Source organism: Trachypithecus francoisi, unplaced genomic scaffold (genome assembly GCF_009764315.1).
Source record: "Trachypithecus francoisi isolate TF-2019V2 unplaced genomic scaffold, Tfra_2.0 Lachesis_group6, whole genome shotgun sequence".
In the NCBI taxonomy this organism is placed as follows: domain Eukaryota; kingdom Metazoa; phylum Chordata; class Mammalia; order Primates; family Cercopithecidae; genus Trachypithecus; species Trachypithecus francoisi.
The window spans coordinates 86,572,279-86,578,985 of record NW_022681471.1 but is presented as its reverse complement, the minus strand read 5'-3'; the positions used below and the strand labels follow the sequence as shown (position 1 = coordinate 86,578,985).

Here is a 6,707-nt window from a genome sequence, read left to right as displayed (position 1 = left end):
GTAAATCACATCAAGCTGAGAGAGACATGATTTTTTATTGTAGACCAGAGGACCATGAATGATAAGAGTTAATAGAGGCCAAAGTTAAAGATGTATAAAAGATGGGCATTGAGGGTGAACTATTGACAGAAGCCCATATTCAAGGACAGACAACAGTAGCATTGTAGGCTAGGTATGGTGGCTGACACCTGTAATCCCAGCACTTTCGGAGGCCAAGGCAGGAGGATTGCTTGAGGCCAGGAGGTCGAGATTACCCGGCCAACATAGCAAGACCCTGTCTCTAAAAAAAAAAAAAAAAAAAAAAGAGGCTGGGCGCAGTGGCTCCCGCCTGAAATCCCAGCACTTTGGGAGGCCAAGGCAGGCGGATCATGAGGTCAGGAGATCGAGACCATCCTGGCTAACACGGTGAAACCCTGTCTCTACTAAAAATATTACAAAAAAAAATTAGCCAGGCATGGTGGTGGGCGCCTGTAGTCCCAGCTACTCAGGAGGCTGAGGCAGGAGAATGGCATGAACCCGGGAAGCGGAGCTTGCAGTGAGCCAAGATCATGCCACTGCACTCCAGCCTGGGTGACAGAGCCAGACTCTGTATTAAAAAAAAAAAAAAAGAGGCCAGGTGCGGTGGCTCAAGGCTGTAATCCCAGCACTTGGGGAGGCTGAGGCAGGCGGATCACTTGAGTTCAGGAGTTCGAGATCAGCCTGGCCAACATGGTAAAACTGTGTCTCTACTAAAAATACAAAAATTAGCTCAGCATGGTGACGCATGCCTGTAATCCCAGCTATTCAGGAAGCTGAGGCAGGAGAATGGCTTGAACCTGGGAGGCAGAGGTTACAGTGAGCTGAGATCATGCCACTGCACTCCAGCCTGGGGGACAAGAGCGAAACTCCATCTCAAAAAAAAAAAAAAGGGCCGGGCATGGTGACTCATGCCTGTAAGCTCAGCACTTTGGAGGATGAGGCTGGTGGATCACAAGGTCAAGAGATCAAGACCATCCTGGCTAACTCAGTGAAACCCCGTCTCTACTAAAAATACAAAAAAAAAAAAAAAAATTAGCTGGGTGTGGTGGCGAGCACCTGTAGTACCAGCTACTGGGGAGGCTGAGGCAGAGAGAAATGGCGTTAACCCAGGAGGCGGAGCTTGCAGTGAGGCGAGGATCGCGCCACTGCACTTGGCCTGGGCGATAGAGTGACACTTTGTCTAAAAAAAAAAAAAAAAAAAAGAGTAGGCATTGTTGATGGAATAGTTAACAGAGGCTTGGGTTTAAGGTCAGATCTGAGAGGCATTGGTGGCTAAAAAATAGAGATTTCCAGTCTGGATGAGGTAACATAGACCTATTTCTCCCTGCTCCTTCCTGCTGAGCACAACTATCAACCCTGGAAATAGTACAAGAGACAACCAAAGGGAAACTATGAATGGCAGTAAGAAGAAACTGAACTCCTTGGCCAGGTACAGTGGCTCACACCTGTAATCCCAGCACTTTGGGAGGCCAAGGCAGGCAGATCACCTAAGGTCAGGAGTTTGAGATCAGTCTAACCAACATGGAGAAACCCCATCTCTACTAAAAATACAAAATTAGGCCGGGCGCGGTGGCTCAAGCCTGTAATCCCAGCACTTTGGGAGGCCGAGACGGGCGGATCACGAGGTCAGGAGATCGAGACCATCCTGGCTAATATGGTGAAACCCCGTCTCTACTAAAAATACAAAAAACTAGCCGGGCGAGGTGGCGGGCGCCTGTAGTCCCAGCTACTCCGGAGGCTGAGGCAGGAGAATGGCGTAAAACCCGGGAGGCGGAGCTTGCAGTGAGCTGAGATCCGGCCACTGCACTCCAGCCCGGGCGAAAGAGCAAGACTCCGTCTAAAAAAAAAAAAAAAAAAATACAAAATTAGCTGGGCATGGTGGCGCATGCCTGTAATCCCAGCTACTTGGGGAGGCTGAGGCAGGAGAATCGCTTGAACCCGGGAGGTGGAGGTTATGGTTGAGCCAAGGTCACGCATTGCACTCTAGCCTGGGCAACAAGAGTGAAACTCCATCTCCAAAAAAAAGAAAGAAAGAAAAAAGAAAGAAAAAAAGAAAGTTAGCTCATTTAGGATTCCAAGACTGGAAAAACAGCACTACTACAGGGCATCTTATGTCCCTCACAGAAGAAGGCAACTCAAGCCCAGCCATTTCCTAACCCTGATCTAAGCCATGGAAGGCAGCCCTAATAGGCTAGTTCCTCCCCTGGATGAAAGGGAAGTCCCTCTGATAACGTGAGGCAAACCAACACCAACAGTGAGGGGTGGATCGGGAAACCCACTAACAGTAAGTGGTCATGAGAAGTGCTGTCCTTCCACAGGGCCAGGGATACCCCTCCCCAATAAGGGACCTCCCCCAACCCCACCCTGCCCAGGCTGACAGAGAGAACCTGTATTGCATCAAAAAGACGCAGCCATAGCAAGAGGCCAGGCTGGACAATCCCTTACCTTAGGTGCCTTGAAGACTCCAGACTCCCTTCTCCCAACAGGAGGCTTGGGACTAGTAGGTGAAACTGGCAAAAATGATATAACCACAGCAGGTGACCAGACTCAGAAAACCCCTCTCCTGCTCAGAGGCACTAGGGCAAACAGGCAGAACCAGCAAAAGGGACCCAGCTACAACAAGCATCCTGGCCCAGGAAGCCCCACTGGCCTTGCAGGCCTGGGATTCCGCTTCCCTGCAGAGACACCTGAGCAGCCAGAAGGCACTGGTAGGGGGATCTCATCACATCGCCCCACCATCAAGAAACACCCAGAGGCTGGGCGCGGTGGCTCCTTCCTGTCCTGCTAGCACTTTGGGAGGCTGAGGCGGGAGTATTGTTTGAGCCCAGGAGTTTGAGACCGTCTGGGCAACATGAGGAGACCTTGTCTTTACCAAAAATTAAAATTAGCCAGGCGTGACGTCACGCGCCTGTGATCCCAGCTACTCGAGAGGCTAAAGCAGGGGGATCACTTGAGCCCAGGAGGTCGAGACTGCATTGAGCCCTGATCACGCCACTCTCCTTCATCCTAGGTGACAGAGTGAGACTCTGTCAAAAAAGAAAGAAAGAAAGACGTGGAGACCTGGCCTGTAGAAAATCTCTCCTGTTCCCTCAGGCAGCACCAGAGACAAGTGGGCACCTCAGAGGTACCAGATAGACCAAACAGACAAAAATAACACCACAAAGGCTCTGAAGACTAAACCGCCATTAGAAACACAGCAGAAAACTAGGCCAAAACCTACATGATAAACCTAAATAGAGTGACTGCCTGCTAAAATAAAAGACTTAAATAGGACTCCGAGTCTCCTAACATAATAGACCAGGATGCACCTCAAAAAATTAAAAATAGGTCAGGCACAGTAGCTCACACCTGTAATCCCAGGACTTTGGGAGGGTAAGGAGGGAGTATCACTTGAGCCCAGGAGGTAAAGACCAGCCTGGGCAACATAGCAAGACCCTGTCTCTACAAAAATTACAAATATTAGCTGGGCATGGTGGCACACGCCTGTAATTCCAGTTACTTGGGAGGCTGAGGCAAGAGGATCACTTGACCCAGTAGGTGGAGGCTGTAGTGAGCTGTGATTGATCACGCCACTGCACTCCAGCCTGGGGGAGGGGCAAGATCCTATCTCACACACACACACAAAAATTTAATAGAATTACCGTATGATTCAGCAATCTCACTACTAGATACATAACCAAGGAAACTATATTCTGAACCGGAGGACGGTATATAAAGAAATAAGCCGGGCACAGAAAGACAAATACCACATGGTCTCACATGTGGAATCTAAAAAAGTTGAAGTCATAAAAGCAGAGAGTAGAATGGTGGTTACTAGGGGCTGGGGTTGAAGGGGGTTGGGGAGATGTTGGGGAGGATAAATATTTCAATTAGATAGTAGGAATAAGTGAGATCTATTGTACAACACATGACTACAGTTAAGAGGTTAAGAGTAATGTATTGTATTCTTTTTGTTTTTGTTTTTGTTTTTAATAGAGACAGGGTCTCCCTGTGTCTTTGGAGTGTAGTGGCACAATCACAGCTCACCACAGCCTCGATCTCCTGGGCTCAAGTGATCTTCCTGCCTCAGCTTCCTGAGTAGCTGGGACCACAAGTGCGTGCCACCACGCCCAGCTGATTTTTTTATTTGTAGAGACGAGTTCTTGCTATGTTACCCAGCCTGGTCTCAAACTCCTGGGCTCAAGTGATCTTTCTGCTTTGGCCTGCCAATGTGCTGGGATTACAGTCATGAGCCACCGTGTGCCTGGTGGTGTTGTATTCTTGAAAATTGCTGGTTGGGTGCGGTGGCTCATGCCGGTAATGCTAGCACTTTGGGAGGCCGAGGCGGGAGGATCACTTGAGCCCAACAGTTCAAGACCAGCCTGGACAATATGGAGAAACCCTGTCTCCACAAAAAATACAAAAATTAGTCAGGCATGGTGGCAGGTGCCTGTAGTCCCAGCTACTCAGGAGGATGAAATGGGAGGATCACCTGTGCCTGGGAGGTCAAGGCTGAGATGAACCCAGATTGCACCACTGCACACCAGCTTGTGCAACAAAGTGAGACCCTGTCTCAAAAAAATAAATAAATAAATAAAATGAAATAAATTGCTAAGGGAATAGATTTCAAGTATTCTCACAAAAACATGAAATATTGTGAGGTATAAATGTTAATTAGCGCAATTTAGCCATTCAAAATGTATATATTGTCAAAACCTTATGTTGTACTATATATATATACACACAATTTTTGGCCATTGTAAAATTTTAATTAAAAACAAATTACCAGAATACAATGGAAAATTACACATTATACTAAGAACCAAGAAAATCACAACTTGAATACGAAAAGATAACCAACACACACCACCTCAGGATGACTCAGATGTGCTCGCTTTGGCAGCACATACACTACAACTGGAATGATACAGAGAAGATTAGCATGGCCCCTGTGCAAGGATGACATGCAAATTTTTTTAAAAAAGTTGTTTAAAGACGACTCAGATGATGGAATTATCTGACAAGGGTTTTAAAGCAGCCATCATAAAAAGTTTCAACAATCAACTACAAATTCTACAAATTCTCTTGGAACAAATAAGAAACAGAAAAATCTCAGCAAAGAAATAGAAATTATTAATACAAAAAAAGGCAAATATAGAACTGAAAAGTGCAATAACAGAAATAAAAACCAGGGCTGGGGGCAGTAGCTCACACCTGTTATCCCAGAATTGGGAGGCCGAGGTGGGGAGCCCAGGTGTTAGAGGCTAGCCTGAGAAAAATGTGAGACCATTTTCTAAAACAACAACAACAAAATAACAAAAAAAAAAAAAATTTTTTTTTAAATCTCACGGGGGCCTGGTGTGGTGGCTCACACCTGTAATCCCAGCACTTTAGGAGGCCGAGGTCAGGAGTTCAAGACCAGATTACTTGAGGTCAGGAGTTCAAGACCAGATTACTTGAGGTCAGGAGTTCAAGACCAGCCTGGCCAACATGGTGAAACCCTGTCTCTACTAAAAATACAAAAACTAGCCAGGTGTGGCAGAGCATGCCTGTAATTCCAGCTACTTGGGAGGCTGAGGCAGGAGAATCACTTGAACCTGGGAGGCAGAGGTTGCAGTGAGCCAAGACTGTACCGTTGCACTCCAGCTTGGGCAACAAGAATGAAACACCGTCTCAAAAAAATAAAAAAAAACCTCTCACTGGATGGGCTCAATAGTAGAATGGAGATGACAGAAGATAGAATCAGTTAACTTTTGAAGACAGATCAGTAAAATCACCCAATATGAATAAAGGAGTGAAAAATGGCAGGAAATATTGAACAGAGCTTCGAAAACCTGTGAGACAACAAAAAAAGACCCAGTGTATTCATTTGTTTTCTTTTTCTTTTTTTTCTTTTTTTTTTGAAGACGGCGTTTCATTCTGTTGCCTAGGCTGGAGTGCATGGTGTGGCTCTTGGCTCACCACAACCTCCACCTCCCAGGTTCAAGCAATTCTCCTGCCTCAGCCTCCCCAGTAGCTGGGATTACAGGCATGAGTCATGATGCCTGGCTAATTTTGTTTATTATTTATTTATTTATTTTTTCAGATGGAGTCTTGCTCTGTCACCCAGCCTGGAGTGCAGTGGTGTGATCTCGGCTCACTGCAAGCTCTGCCTCCCAGCTTCATGCTATTCTCCTGCCTCAGCCTCCTGAGTAGCTGGGACTACAGGCGCCTGCTACCATGCCTGGCTAATTTTTTTGTATTTTTAATTTTGCATTTTTAGTAGAGACGGGGTTTCTCCACGTTGGTCAGGCTGGTGTCGAAATCCTGACCTCAGGTGATCCACCAGCCTCGGCCTCCCAAAGTGCTGAGATTACAGGCATGAGCCACCACACCCAGCCTTATTCATTTGTTTTCACACTGCTATAAAGAACTACCTGAGACTAGGTAATTTATAAAGAAAAGAGGTTTAATTGACTCAGTTCCACATGACTGGGGAAGCCTCAGGAAACTTACAATTCAATCATGGTGGAAGGGGAAGGAGAAGCAAGGCACGTCTTACATGGTGGCAGGAGAGAGAGAGAGAGAGAGCACACAAAGAGGGGAAGTGCTACACTTTTTAACCATCAGATCTTGTGAGAACTCCCTAGTTATCAAGAGAACAGGATGGGGAAAATCTGCCCCCATGATCCAATCACCTCCACTAGGTCTTTTCCCTGAAATGTGAGGAT

At 46.6% G+C, this 6,707-nt stretch overlaps 1 non-coding gene across 1 annotated transcript; it reads left to right on the top strand.

The window, feature by feature from the left end:
• Positions 1–4,884: 4,884 nt before the first annotated feature.
• Positions 4,885–4,988, top strand: LOC117078598. The gene has a single exon (XR_004435047.1). It is a non-coding gene; the product is annotated as a U6 spliceosomal RNA (small nuclear RNA).
• Positions 4,989–6,707: the final 1,719 nt, after the last annotated feature.